The sequence below is a fragment of the Aulonocara stuartgranti genome (genome assembly GCF_965226115.1).
Source record: "Aulonocara stuartgranti genome assembly, chromosome: 6".
Lineage (NCBI taxonomy): Eukaryota > Metazoa > Chordata > Actinopteri > Cichliformes > Cichlidae > Aulonocara > Aulonocara stuartgranti.
This window is the reverse complement of record NC_138944.1, coordinates 5,623,565-5,639,318: the sequence shown is the minus strand read 5'-3', so window position 1 is coordinate 5,639,318 and position 15,754 is coordinate 5,623,565. Positions and strand designations below refer to the sequence as shown.

At 42.4% G+C, this 15,754-nt stretch overlaps 1 long non-coding RNA gene across 1 annotated transcript; it reads right to left on the bottom strand.

Moving 5' to 3' along the window:
- Positions 1 to 4,739: 4,739 nt before the first annotated feature.
- LOC309708547 lies at positions 4,740 to 10,219 on the bottom strand. The gene is made up of 3 exons (XR_014277293.1): positions 9,935 to 10,219; positions 6,015 to 6,184; positions 4,740 to 4,858 (listed from the first exon to the last, which is right to left on the bottom strand). It is a non-coding gene; the product is annotated as an uncharacterized lncRNA (long non-coding RNA).
- Between the last annotated feature and the right edge of the window lie 5,535 nt (positions 10,220 to 15,754).

Sequence of the window (15,754 nt, the reverse complement as noted above, 5' to 3'; positions counted from 1 at the left end):
CAAGTTAACTTTACACAGAAAGACCCTAACCAACCAGGAAGTTTGAAACAAGAAATCTCGTCACTGTGCTGCTGCATGGTGCTTTGGTGAATTCATCCTCAGACTGTAGTGGCTTACTGGTCCTCTCAGGTTTTACTTAGTACATCAGTGATGCATCACACTATGGTATGATAAGTCAAAATGCCTGGTGTGGTTTTTGTTTGTTTGGTTTTCTTTTTAGAAAAAAGCAAAATGTTTCTTTATATCCAGACTACGGCCACCATGAGCTGTGATCTCCAGCATGCCCAAGAAGAATTCAAGCAAAAAACAAAAGATGAATTAGTTGGTTTCAAAAACTTAGAGCTTGTGACCGAACTCTAGATCTCAGATGTCCTTTGTAATTCTAAATGTAATGTCTCTGTTTACAGTATTTTATGGCCCACACAGAGAAGCACAACATCCTGTGTTATTTTCAACCTGCAGACCTTTGATCACTTCTACTGTATCTAGCTGCACCTGCAAAATAAAAGTAAAATCACTCTCTTTACTTTCTTGAATCTATGTATTTGTTGATTTGCTTTTTTTTCTACTTCAATAAATATGCCCTTCAGTTGAGATAAAATATTATAACTTCTCACCTTGGGGACGAGGAACATTTTTAACACACTGCATACTCAGGTGATAAAAATATTGCAGATGATCTCTTGTTCGTGAAATCACTTGGTCAGCAGAAGTGAAACAGTGGTGAGAGCTGTGCTCTTCTGAGTGGGACGAGTGTAGAAGCAGTGTTCTCACAGCCTGTTTGCAGTAAGATGAGGAGGTCACTGATGCTCCATGCTGGTGCTGAGCTGCTGCCATCTGCTGGTGCCAAATGTATTTTCATTGTTTATGTACCAAGAATCTGAAGTAAATGTTTGGTACATTATCTTTTTGCATTTAAATTAAATTTCTTTCAAAAAATTATAATTAGGGCAAATAAGTTTTATAGTTTTGCTGGAAGATTTAATCAGATAGCACCCCAAGAAGGAGTGGTGTTGGTCTTAAACTTAATGCTGTGTAAGCTTATCAAAAAAAATATACTTCATATATTATATTTAGGTAAAATTCATTCTGTATTTCAAATTTAATGTAACTTAAATGTTTTATTTTAAATTCTTTTTAAAGTACTTTGATTAATCCTGTTAACTCAGTTAAAGCCAGTTAAAGCATGCCCTGTGTCTAACAAAGACAACATGTTAATACCATCGGTTTATGAAGCCAGCATGCAGAAATACACCACAAATATGCATGTTCGCATGTTCGTTCATTTTCCCAGTTGAGTTGGATTTCTTTCAACTAAGAAAAAATATATTTTAAAATTATTTCCATTGTTATGAAAATAAATAACCATGATTTACTTTAACATGTGTTAGAGACACAGAGCTACTTTCCAGTATGTCTGTTTTTTAAACTTATAAAAAAAAAGTAAAGTAAGTTGGGAGTTAAAATTATTTGATTATATGTTAACTATTTGAATGAGTTAGTTTTACTTGTGAATTTATTATTTATTTATTCATCTTATACTGTTGTAAGCTAAAGACAATCCCCTATATACAAGGGAAAGTGGGGAGGAAGAACGTCCAGGAAACCATGGCTAGGGAGGTCAGCCATCTGCTGCCACTGGTTAGATAATCACAATTTGACAAAATGATCTTATTCAGTTCAATTCAATTTCATATTATTATAAAATGATAAAATAATTTTCTCGTGCCAAATAACAACAACAGTTGCCTTAAGGCACTTTATATTGTAAGCTAAAGAAATGACACTGAGAAAAGAGAAAAAACCCCAACAATCAACAACAACCCCAACCTATGTGCAAGCACTTTGGTGACTGTGGGAAGGAAAAAAGTCCCTTTTAACTGGAAGAAACTTCCAGCAGAGCCAGGCTCAGGGAGGAGTGGCCATCTGCTGGTCTGTTGCTTGGTTGGGGCTGAAAGGAGAAAGACACAGACATGCTGTGGAAGAGAACCAGAGATTAATAATAACTAACTTAATGTTAACTGTTTCTAAGTTTTAAAACTCATAGTTTTAAGTTTTTGAATTGACTCTAAGACAATACCAAATTAAAAGGAATTTATGAGAACACACATATTTATTTTAAGCACAAACTCATCAAATTGTCTGTAGATTTAACCTCTACAGATTTTATTTACTGAAATAAAATTAATCTAAACAGAGAAATAATAAATGAATAAAAATAATTTTTTGTTGCCAGATGCAACTAACATGAACTCCCAGGTTTGATTAATAGTACAATTAGACTGAAAATAAAAAGCTTCATTCATTCATTTCCGTGCGTGGAAATGAATGAATGAATACTGTCAGTTCTGTGTAACGGAGGGCAAACCTTCAGTAACGTACACATTGGTGGTTTGGAGATTAAAGTCAACTGTCACAGAAACAGATTCATCACCGTGGCAGCTGAAGTGTGAGCTAACTTTATTAATGTGCTCTCCAGACAATGATGACGTCTGTATTTCACACAAACCCTCATTATGTGACATGCAGCACATGTGGGTATATGACTGAATTAGTGTAGCTTGCAAGCTCCATGCTGGTGCCCCTGCTATTAGACTCACCCAGTTGTTGTGACCGTCCATGGTAACCTGGGAAATCAAAGCTCCCTTTTATCTCCCAGTACCACCCCAGTGGTGAAGCCTGAACAACTGGTAGCACTACTGTCAGCACCTCGCTTTATTTGCCATGGACTGCTCAGTTCAGCTCAGCCTTGTGGCAAACATAGCACAGATTAGCATGCCAGCAGTTCTCTTCCCAAACATCTCTGACAGCATTAGCACATGCTCAGTGTAGGGCGTACGTGAGAGCCAGCTGTCAAGTGGAGGGAATTCCTAGTGCTTCAATGAAGGTCGCTCCCACCATTCAAAGTAATGGTGCTCTGCCAGGACTCCCACGCAAGGTGTTAACTTGGTATTGCTCACAGTTTAGCTTGGACGTCCTGGCATTTCTAAGAGAGACTTAATTGCTGCTTTACATTTACACAGCAGGGCTACAGTGTGCGATCGGCACCTGTCGCACCACACAGGGGGGTCGCAGCAAAGGCATCTGCAGCTTTATTTAAGGAAAAGCAGCAAACACTAAAAGGTAGATTTAAAAAAAAAATCAGCTAAGTGCTGATGAATAAATATTACTCCCAATAACCCATATGGAAAAGAAATAGTAAAAACTTATATGATTTACTCATGAAAGTGACCACTTTCTCAATACTTTCATATATTGCTTTAGTAAGTATCCACAACATACAAGTTTCATTATATAATTTTTCAAGGGATCTTATATCTGTTTTCACTCTTGTATGCTTTTCATACAAGTTTCACACAAGACAGATACAAACTTTATAAGATTTATATATATCTTTTCCATATGGGAACAAAGCACAACTGAGAGCATCGTCTACACAAAACAGCAGACACTGCTGAATCTTTAACCTGCCTCCGTTAGTTTTTTGAAACACTAGCTACCCTGGATTAGTGTTGGGTTGTGTTGATTTGTCCAATATATCACTGAGGATAAAATTGCTAATCACAAATGTGTCTTTTGTTGGATTCTGTACTTTCAAAGGTGACAATCTTTACTTTGCATGCAAATCCAAAAAACAAAGCTCGTGTGGTATGTTAGGGTGTGAATAGAGTGGGGGGGCCTTTGGACAAATTCAACAATTCACGCTGATTTTAATTAAAGCCAACAGGGTACTGCATGCAACATTAAAGGCACAAAACACACAGGGCTACGTTTCAGACAAGTCGTCCTCTCTGTATTTTTCTCCTTTGTCACTCTTTCTAGTCCTCCCACCCTTGGTTGCCCCCTCCTTCACTTTAATCCAGTGGCAGAATTTCACTCGACAAGTGATCAAAGACCAGTAGCACGATGCCAGGTGCGGCTGTAGCTTCAACTGTTGACAACCACCAAGCAATTTTTCCCCCCTTCCTTTTTCTCTTCTCAGAAACCTAAACAAAGCTGGGCGAACTGCTGTGTGTGTTTGAGTCTGAGAAAAACAGTTTCTCCTTTTTTTAAGACTTTATTCGATTTTTTTCCCAGAAGGAGAAGTAGAAATGTTTTTTTTCTTTCTTTTTGACGGTGATCTGTATTACCTAGTCTCCTGTCCCCCTCAGTGCACGGTGTGGTGGCCGGTTTGAGGAGTTCTGTGACAGTAAATTACAGCACTCTTGAGACAGACGAGCAGCAGGAGTTGAGGTACAGAGAGAGGATGCACGGCGGGGATTAGGCTTTATTAAGACTCAGCCACCACTCATAGGCACAACAACACAACATGCAGGTGTGTGTGTGAGCGAATAAGTGAAGGATATACAGCTCAAAGCATCTTTCTCAACCTATAGGTGGTCGGCAGTGAAAAAAGATACACATCAGCTCTAATAGGGATCTCATGTCTGAAAGTGTTCACTACTTTCTTGAAGAATGTTTCCAAACTGTACTGTTACATTGCTCACCAACATATACTGACAGTATATATGGAGTATATGGTGATTTCTCATTATGTTTAGGCCTGTAAAGGATTTGTGTGTTGTGTTAGCAATTTTTACTTTTATTTTGTTTAAGTCTCATAATATTTAAAATTGTGATACATACCTATTTTTATTTAAATAGCAGAACATGAAAAAACATTGTGAGGCCTCTAACACTTTGAGCAATGCTTTATTAATGCCATTTGGAGTGTATTGTTAACAAAGGAAAAGCTTCGTTTTAAATTACTTTATACAGTACAAGTGAAAAATGTACAAACACTCCAAGCAAAGTATGACAGGTTTCATGGACAACAAGAAAATAACCTAATTGGCTTCTTAAAGTCACCTCATCTGCCCTAACAAAGAAAAGAAAAAGAAAATTACGAGTTTTCATAAACACAAAGCAATAATTGTGACTGAAATAACTACTGTAAATATAAACTCTATTGTTTTACATTTTACTCATTAAACAGAAATAATGGGAAATTTTCACAAAATCAAATTACTTAAAGTCAGTATTTTGAGCATAAATATTATTTTTGAGTGTATAAGACACAACACCATCACAGATGGGAGCCAATAATGCAACAATCCCATATGAGAAAAAAAAATCAATATAAGCACAAACATCTGTTGGCTGTCAAATCTGTCTGTGATAAAATGCTGTTGGTGCAAACGGTGTAACATTATTACAGCAATACTGTACTGCAATAAGAAATATTCTAACTAGAATGGATGGAAGAAGCCTGTCTGACAATCTGGGTGGAGAAAAAGGTTCATCCCAAAGCAACAAAAAGGAAAATGCCTCAGACCCTTCATGTGATAACTGCTACGGCCATGAAGATGGTTTGGGATGAACTGTGATGCACGAGTATAAAACATTTGCACTTTTTCAGCAACGCTGCAAAGACTTTTCCAAACAATGTTTCATTTTCTTGATGAAAAAAAGAGTACTGCACGGTGCTGCTGGATGATTCCTTTTGATTAAATTTAGATTTTGAAATTCTACAATTCCTTTTTTAAAAACTTCTTCAAATTCAACCACACAAAGGTAACCCACTCTGTAACAACATTAAAAAACTGCTGATGTGTATCACAAAGTCTGCTCTTAATCTGCTGTTAACATGCTTTGTGATTTATAGAGAACCTTTGTATGCAGAAATGAAAAGTATTTTTAGGTGCTGCATATATTGTGGAAAAGAAATGCTGAAGAGGATCTCTTATCTGAACGTCCTGTTTTGAGCTCAAATTTACAAGAATTTCACTGAGACGTACATGGTGGGTATACAAATTAGAGTCTCCCAGGAGAGACTACAGCTTGGATATGGACACAATTTGCAAGTCCAAAACCCATACTTGAAATAACTCTGTTATAACTTGACTCTGATGAAGCTCTGAGTTGCCCTTTGCCCTTTGTGATCAATATGCATACGTTTGTGAATGAGCCAACACTGCATATATTTTCATATTAAAACTTTCTTCATGTGCGTGTGGGTGGATATGGGGACTTACTGACAGGTGGGAAAGCAAGTGAAGCAATGTCAGGCTCCAGCTGTCGTGAAACGCCTCCCAAACACTCTTTAACACATCCACATCATCCACCCCCTTCCCCCATCTTTGCTCTCATGCCTTAACTATCCTCTCTTGTCCGAGCACTGCTGCGTCCAGCTGGAAGCTTTGAACTGGTCCAAACACACACACACACACACACACACACACACACACACACACACACACACACACACACACACACACACACACACACACACACAGATGGATTGTAACAACAGTAGTAGAGATCTGTTCAGACTGATCAAAAGATCAAAAGAGTGACTAAAGAAGACATTTATTTCAAAGCCTATTCCACTATTTCATGAACAGTAAGAGAGTTGTAGACAGAGATTTGTATCTGTGATGATTAGAACTGTCATTTAGTGGTCTGGGGTAAATCTCAGCATTTGCTTCTTAGTCACCACCATGTAGATTTTTTTTTTGAACTAGTAGTGACCATATTTAGATGAATGAGTGGACTCCCCGAGCTTGATTAGCAGGCTGCTTCCATGTTTTATAAGATTGTCCCGATGCCTGCAAATTAGCCCCAATTAATGGAGGGCTGCTACATTCACATCCACCTACCAGTCAACGCAGTGTTATGTTAAAACTCTATAAAGTTTAAAAGTGAAGGAGTTACAAATAATAAACCTCCTGTGTAGTTGTTAAAAACAAGGCAATAGTTTATACTCAATCAAACTCAATCAAACAAATACAGCTGAACCTAGCATTCCTGATGACTGACACAGTTTGCACAGTGAGTTTCACTTTCTTCACCCTGGACAAACGTTTCTGGTACCAAAGTGCAAAGCAAAGAGGTTTAAAAACAGCTTTGCTCCAGCATCCATCACGCCGATGAACAATTTATGTCTATATTGTTTTATCGGTAACATGATGATGTGCTTTCATATGAGGTTGGTTGATTCATGACTGCAGAACAAATCAATTGATCTGATCGAGAAATCGAATACAGACCAGGTTGTAACGTTTATTTTCTTTTGCCTAAGTTTTTAGGGATTTACTCTCTGTCGGAACTAACCTCAAGTGGCCATTAGTACAATAGCAATTTTTTCTGTGTTGGCTTCACTTTTCAGCCCCAAGTGTTGCAGTTTGAGTGGCAAGGATTAGCTGTGACAGAGGCGTCTTCATTAAAAGTCACAAGTTTGCAGCTCCTCTTGACGCCATCTCTTTTCTTGAAAAATGAAGGGTGGACTACTTCCAGCAGAGCAACTGTTGGTGCTGGAAATAAATTGTCTGTTCCTGCATCGTCTAGTATGAGCATATATAATTACTACAGACACAGAGATGGTCAGCATGTAGGCTTACCACAACACAGGCCTTAGAATGAGCCTCATCATTTTTAAATATCTTTGCTGACTGACAATTTAATGGAGGCTGCCAGAGCTGTTTGACCCAGTAAAAATAGGGTTGAAAGAAACCCGGAAACTTATTTTCGGAGCAGTTGAAGAAGTCTCGTGCCGCATATGAAAGAAAAGGTTACCCGAGTTGGTTTAAAGTGAAAGAAAAGGCGATACGCAAGTACTGAAGGTTCTGTTGTCCTTTTGAGAAAATCACTTGTTTTCTCCCTTTGAAGAATTGGTTATGAGAGTAAATCTGACAGAAAATTATCTGACTAAAACAATATAACTCCAACACGCTGAGCGACTGGAACAGTGATGATCACATTAAAGAAAATCAAGCAAAAATATTCAGCCAATTCCTTTCAAGTTGATATGAAAATGGATTGTTGCGAAAAAGAAAAAAGGGGGCCAAAGAAGTCTTTTCTGGCTGTTAAATTGGATGTGCATATGACAAATTTCAAAGGCTGTCAAAATAAAAAAAATGGAGGGGGGGAGAAGAAGAAAGGGCTGGAAAAAAATACATTTACATCATAAATGCACAGGTTCCCTTTCAATAGGCCTCTTCAAAACTCTGTCAGGCTTTTAATGGTAGGCAAGTTCAAAGTGGCACTAGACTCCCACTGCTTCCACAGATAGAAGTAGAACAGTGTGTGTGAGTCCGGATCCCTATGTGGACACACACACACAGTGTAGCATGTGAACTATTACCTCTTCTGTCCGAAGTCCTCACACCAAACCCTATTGTGTGTGTGTTTGTGCATGCACTTGAGTGTACAAGCGTGCGTGTGACTGACAGGTGTATACGGAGAACTGATAGCGGGAATTCTTCCTCTTCCTCCGCTCTACCTCTTTGATCCACCCATCTCCCTTTCTGCTTTCTTCCATCCACTTTTCTTTCTCTTTTTCTGCATTTCTTCCGCTTCGCTCCTGGTTTGTCCTAAACTGTTGGCGAGAGATTGCTCGAAATGGTATCTCGGGGAGCATTGCAGACATTCTGAAAGCGCTCCGGATCCCGGTACCAGCCAGCCCCAGCCAACCAGCCATGCCCCACGGTGATATCCCTGCATCAAAGCCACAAATCTTCCCCTCTTTCTTTGCCTCCCTCCCCTTTTCTCTGTCTCTTTTTCTACGGTGGCACTTCCAGCAGCTTCGAATGTTTAAACTTCATATATCAGCCTCATTACGGAGCCTCAAAGCCTTCCATCGATTCTAAAGGCGCTCATTTGAATTTTTAATCACACGTATGTACGAGTGCTGCGCTCAGCAACTATCCGACGCAAGCATGCACATACACACCCTCGCGCTCTCATCTCCGCTCCTTCAGCTCTTTCAAAGTGCTCTGCCTCTGAAGTTTTGGAGTTCAAACTTCCACTTAGAAAAAGTCTCAGTTAATATTGCTCCGATGAGTTTGAATTTAGAGCGATAACTGTGGGCACACAGTTCAGGCTCCATTGTGGGCACGGTCGCATTGCTTGTGGGCGGCAGGGTGCTTGACTTGAGTTAACACAGGTGCTTCTTTAGACTTACTTTCCTCTTTGATGTCAAATATGTAGTTCGAGCGTAGAGAATATTATATAAAAAATATACAGTTATACATCACTCGGTCCTCTTGGTGCACATACTGTAGCTATGTAGGGCCTTCTCACGCTCAGTTACAATGTGCATACAAAGTCCTGGCTAAGCTAAAGAGAGACTTTGTCACTCAAGCAATAACAGGGAAAGGGAGAAAGACTCCTTTAGATCTTCCTGCAAGAAGTACACCTTTGAATCTGAATTTCCTTGCAGAAAAAAGCACTTTGAAAATCTAATGCATAAACATTATCTTCTTTCCCCCCACTTCCACCCCTCTTCTACTTCTTCCTCCCTCCATTCCCTCCCTTCACCTAAAGCGCACAAGCTTCTGAGCGACTTTGGAATAACTTCCCTTTTTTTTAGAGTCCTCAGTAACTTAAATAAGAGGCGGTCGGGGATTTGGATATTGTTACGTCTCATCAAAGGCAGAGATCTTCAGCTATCCTCCCTTGCCTGTTCGCTTGTTATCTGTCAACGCCCAGTCTTCAAGAAAGATGCTTCTCCTCAAGACTGATGTACTGTAATTTGATATATCCCCACCCCCACTCCCCCTCCCCTACTTTTTTGAAAAAAATCTTTGTTAGGGCACAAACTAGCTCAGGGGAGCACAGACGAAGACGTTAGCACTGGTTCAATCAGTTAGTTATCGTTTTTTTAATGACAAAAGTAACTAAAAAACACAAAAACCCCTGCAGTTGGTTTCTTTACCTGCTGAATACTCTCACAAACGTGGTCTGTTTTCACAAAAATATGAAATTATTTTGTTTAAAGGTTAAATATCTAATTTCCACGTGCCTTAAAAGGTTCAAAGCCATATTTCAGAACCAAATTGTAGAGCTTCATGCTTTGCAGAAAGGCAAAAGACTTTTGTGGCTACATGGTTCACATATTTCAAGCAACATGGAAGATTTATGGCATGTGATTCAACAAAAAAAAGACTGCACTTACAATCTTCAGCTAGGTCAAAAGATATTTCTTGATGTGCCTTTTGACAGCCAGTCGCTGCTATCTGCGCTGTTTACCTTCACACAGCGGGCAGCAGACAGCAAAGCGTGTGCCTTCCTGCTGTCGGCGGAGTCGGCTCGAATGCCGCTCGCAGTCCGGAGCGTCATCAGAAGTTCAATGGATCATAATGAAAAGCTTCACGCTAGCACAAAATCAAACAGGGATTCTATTTATTGAAACCCATGTGGGGACTCCGTCTCATTGGCTTATAAGCAGTGAGTATGATTTAGTGAATGCTACCCATGTGTTACCCCCCCTACCCACGAACCCATCACATGCTCTTTTTTCCATTCCACAAAACCCCTGAACCCCCCCTCCCCATCACTTCTACCCCCTTCCTTTCTCCCCTTGCACCTGCTGCTGTGAACAGCAGGATCCCAGTGTGTGATTCTGTTCATCCCTCGCTTTTCTCCCCTGCGCTCACCACTCCATCCCTCCATCCCTTTCTTTCATGTGTGCTCTGCTGTCAAGCCCAGCTGGATCAGGCCTGCCAGTCTAGTCAGATGCAGTCTTTGTTGGTGTTGAAACAGGCAGTGCTAAACCCATGTCTTGCAAGGCCTTTTATGTCTGTAGCATTTATGTAAGATATTAGCATTTATGTTAAAATGATACTCACAGGGTGCATAATAGACATATTTTCATTTCTTTTTTATTTATGATAAATGGCAAGTTTGGACTGAGAAAAAAATCTTTCTGTACAGTCTTTAAGGGAAGTATCACACAGGTCAGTGTTTTTGCTGAATCAAATTTCCTGAGTCGCGCAACTAACAGAAACTTTTTATTCAAAGCGGCTTTAGTGCGCTGTAGACATGTAGGTCAGCAACACCTAGCTGTGAAAAGTTTTAGGGACTATTTTCCACGAAACTACATCCATCTGTTGTATCATTGTGTGTAAGGAAGTCGGTGCCTACCCATGAGGAAATCATGGCAACCACAGTATACTTTGTTTTTTGGATGATAAAAAAAGGTACAGTCAGTTGTTTGTTCAGTTTATTCAAAGAGAAAAGTGTATTCCTGAATATACAATTGGTTAATGTGTAATTCGATTTTCCAGTTTGTGGAAACCGCTGTGTTGCCCCACCATCTTAAATACAGTGACCGTGATGGACACCTCATCTCATTTTGTGTATGTGGCTAGAGCCATAAAACATCATCCTGTTCCTTTTTGACTCGTCTCTTAATCTGAAGTCAGGGTTCCAACACACACAAAAATCTGCATAAGAATGCTTATTTGTTTCTGATATTGTCACATAGTGGCAGCAGATGAGACATGCGACCCTTCCATTTTCAGATAACGAGTTAGCTAAACTGCTGGTTATAAGCTAGCACTATGCCAGCAAATGTTAGCTGCTATTTAGTGTCCTAAAAATCCCACTTTCTCTTTGATAAACAGTTTGATTACATTCTCTCATCATATAAGAGTTTATTCCCGAAATGTCCAACTATGTTAGATGTGCTTCACTAATACTGGGTAACAGCAGCTAACAATGGTAACAACAGCAATGCTTACCAACAGAATAGTTCAGGATATCCTCAACAACTCACCTTAGTACATATCTCTCATCAGCCAGAACTGAGATTCACTGATTTATCAAGTTGTATCAGATTTCTTTTTACAAAGTTTTACAGCCTCCTCCTGAGATGTGGATACTTCTCACCCAGCATATTGACAACTGAGGTAAACAGCCTACACAGACAGGGAAAAACTCAGATCCAATCTGGACACACCTCTGGGTACACTCACCTAGGTGAATGGTGGACAGATTGTTTGAAAGGCGACCGGGATACAAGCTTAAAATACCATAAAATATTTGATTTACATATATCTGTAATTTATTCCAAAGTTATTGCTAAGTGTTGATATTATTAACATATGTTACAAAACAGTGTGTACAAATTTTGTACATAAACAGAAGTAGAAACACACTGGCTGGTCGCGGCTGTTATGAGGTTATGATCTTGGCTGGTTAAAACATTGTTTGTCATATAGCGGCCGCGGTAGCTAAGAGGATACACTTGAAAGTTGACCAAAATCTGCAATCTGCTGACATCTAGTGGTGACATTTAAACACTGTAACTTCAGGGTTACCGTTCTGTAAGCAGCCAAGATTTTAAAGATTCTCCATCAATGTGTTTTTCCATCTATTCCTACTGTAAACGGAATGCTGCATAAACCGTCCAAGAATTCTATGCTCCAGTTTTTGGTGAGTAAAATCTTAGTAGGTGATTTTTCTTACGTATCACTATAGGTATCTGTGATATTGCGTTGCATTCATATAGTCAGGAATAGCTGATAATTTAACACATTAACCTCATGTCCAAATACGGTAACTTCAGGCTGCTGAAAAACCAAGATGGCAGCAATGCATCGCAGTGGTTAGTCCATCGTTTATATACAGTCTCTGGATGTTCCGTCTTTAACACACTTTCCCACCTGATTTAAAAACTTTACACTCATACATGCACGTTAGTAGATGCTTACACACACACACAATCCCCTTTCAAACTTTGTCTTAATTCCTTGAAAACACCTGCCACTTTCTTGATGTTAAATTAACATGGGGGGAAAAAGGAGAAAAAAAACATCAAAGATGAACACTTCAGCAATCAGCTATCACTCAATTAGTGCTCAACAATTTTTTGTCTAATGCACTGCAGAAGGAACGCGTGGAGAATGTTGAAGAGAGGAAGAAAACTCTTTGAAAAATCATATTTTTTCCTTTATTGCTTCATCTCATAGCAAAACAATTTCTTCCTATTATCCTCCCAGTAGGTGGTCCACTGTCCTGTAAAGGGGTACGGTAATGCTTTATAGGCAGAGAGGAGAAGATTCCTTTTTTCTTTGCACCTTGTACCCTGGATACATTAAACAGAATCAAAGACGACATTTACATACCATTTGTGTTTCATGTTTGAGGAGTTTAGACAGAAACAGCTCTCATCCTGTGTGAAAGTAGGGATGTTTTGACTTTCTGAACTTTTTGCAGAGAGATAGAGAGAGGCGGGAGGGATGATTGAAGGACAGAGGAGGAGGAAGGGAGATGAAGAGTGAAATAACTCTCAAAGTTTTTCGCTACAATTTTCTTTTGTCATCTTGTCACCGCTTCTCCTCCCTCTTATCCAACTTTAGAGTGAACATGTCATAAATTAGTGACAAAAGCCTTTGAATGTGATTTTCTCTTTTTCTTTCTAATCATTTGTAATCTAACAGAGCTGAGCATTCTTCATGTCTAGTATAGTCACATTAGCAGTATCTTTATCTGACTAATGTCTGAGTTGGCGTTAACAATTACAGGAAGCCTACAAAATTAGAGCAGCATGCAACTGAGCTTTGACCTCAGTATATGCATGTGATTAGTCTGCGCTAGTGTCTGGTCATATTACCAGTGACCTGCAGCGTCATCCAGCTGCACATGAAGCTCTTTTTTGGATTCATTTTGATCAAACAAAATTTACAGGAGAAGATTTCTAGGTTTCCTCATGAATCTCGATTTGTCTCTTGTGACATGCTCACTCCTCATCTTGCTTTGCACCTAAGCTGCTCTGGTGTTGTTTCAAAGCCTGCCATTTATGAGCTGGCGCTGTACATTCTCCATATGGAGTGACTGTTCTGCTTATATCCCTCCAGCTGTTTGGGGATGGACTTTCATCAACAGACAGTCGCAAAGGAGATCCCTTTAGTCCATAAGTGACCTGCTATACAGTTGAAAGCGCGGTGCCGCAGTGTTTCATCTTTAAATGTTCACTTGACAGATGAGGTGGTGGTATTGTACCCTCCTCCCATACATACATGCGTTTTTTTTAATGTCTGCATTATTCACAAAGTGACGTTTAGAAGATAGTAATGATGATAGCAGCTCTGTAACATTCTGTTTTATTTCTTTACAGATATAGTGATTTCAACCTTATTTGAAGTCACTGTTAATATTTATACTGGGAATATGTTACTAAATGGTAAACAAAGCCACAAAAACACAATGTCCATCAAAAACACAGGAGCGCAGGGAACAGTTCACAACTCCTCAGGGGGCCGACCCGGAGGGTGACGGTCCAGAAGTCCATAGTTCATTTGATCAGGGGGCCGGCCGTGCGGAAGGCGACGGCGTGGAAACAGTTCAGGGGGCCGGCCGTGCGGAAGGCGACGGCGGCGACTCAGGCGATGGCGATCAGGGGGCCGGCCGTGCGGAAGGCAACGGCGGCGCCCAAGTGTCAGACGTACCGGCCGAGGCTTGGAGGGCACAGGACCAGGCGACGCTGAAGCAGAGGCAGGACCAGGCGACGCTGAAGCAGAGACAGGACCAGGCGACGCTGAAGCAGAGGCTGGCCCAGGCGTAGCAGAAGCACAGGCGGATGCAGCCGGACCAGGCGTAGCAGAAGCACAGGCGGATGCAGCCGGACCAGGTGACGACGAAGACTCGGATGCAGCCGGACCAGGCGACGACGAGGCGGTCGCAGGTGGCAGCTGGACAGGCTCCTCGGGCCCTCCAGCTGATGCGGCGTGAGGCTGAACGGGCCCCTCGGACCCTCCAGCGGAGACAGGAGGCTGGACGGGCCCCTCGGACCCTCCAGCGGAGACAGGTGGCTGGACGGGCCCCTCGGACCCTCCAGCGGAGACAGGTGGCTGGACGGGCCCCTCGGACCCTCCAGCGGAGACAGGTGGCTGGACGGGCCCCTCGGACCCTCCAGCGGAGACAGGTGGCTGGACGGGCCCCTCGGACCCTCCAGCTGACGAGGCGTGAGGCTGGACGGGCCCCTCGGACCCTCCAGCTGACGAGGCGTGAGGCTGGACGGGCCCCTCGGACCCTCCAGCGGAGACAGGAGGCTGAACGGGCCCCTCGGACCCTCCAGCTGACGAGGCGTGAGGCTGGACGGGCCCCTCGGACCCTCCAGCGGAGACAGGAGGCTGAACGGGCCCCTCGGACCCTCCAGCGGAGACAGGTGGCTGAACGGGCCCCTCGGACCCTCCAGCGGAGACAGGTGGCTGAACGGGCCCCTCGGACCCTCCAGCGGAGACAGGTGGCTGGACGGGCCCCTCGGGCCCTCCAGCGGACGAGGCATGAGGCTGGACGGGCTCCTCGGGCCCTCCAGCGGACGAGGCATGAGGCTGGTGTGGTTCTCCGGAACCACCAGCTGACGTGGCATGACCAGTAGGTGCAGAGACCACCGGCTGAACAGAAGGCTGAGTGGGTGACGGAACAGATGACTGAGCTGAACAATGGGGAGCTGGCTGAGCTGCACAGTGGGCTAAGGGCTGAGCTAACGGAAGCACGGGAAAGTGTACTATGGACTGGGTGGCTAACAGCGCTAATGACTGAGCTAAAGACTGAAAGGCATGCAGTAGTGATGGCGGTGTGGATTGCAGACCGAGTTCTCCTGAGCCCTTAGTAGAAACAGGGACGGGCGCAGGCACATGCCGGACACTAGCCACTCCCACCCGAGGAGTAGGTACGGGTGCGGAGACGGGCTGTATCCTGGCTGACCTCACCCTGGGGACCGGAACAGGCACCGGCAACGGCTGGGCAACTGCCCTTCCCACCCGAGGAGCTGGTACGGGTGCAGAAAGGGACAGAGCCTCAGCCGGCCTGGAAACCAGAGCGGGGACCAACTGGGCCTCAGCCTCCCCCACCCGAGGAACTGGTACGGGTGCAGAGGTACGCTGGGCCCGAGCTGCCCCGGGAGGAGAAACACGAGCAGGAAAAGGAGCAGGCTCAGAAAAAACAGTCTTAGAAACAGCAGACTCAGGGTCGACAAAAACAGATCTAT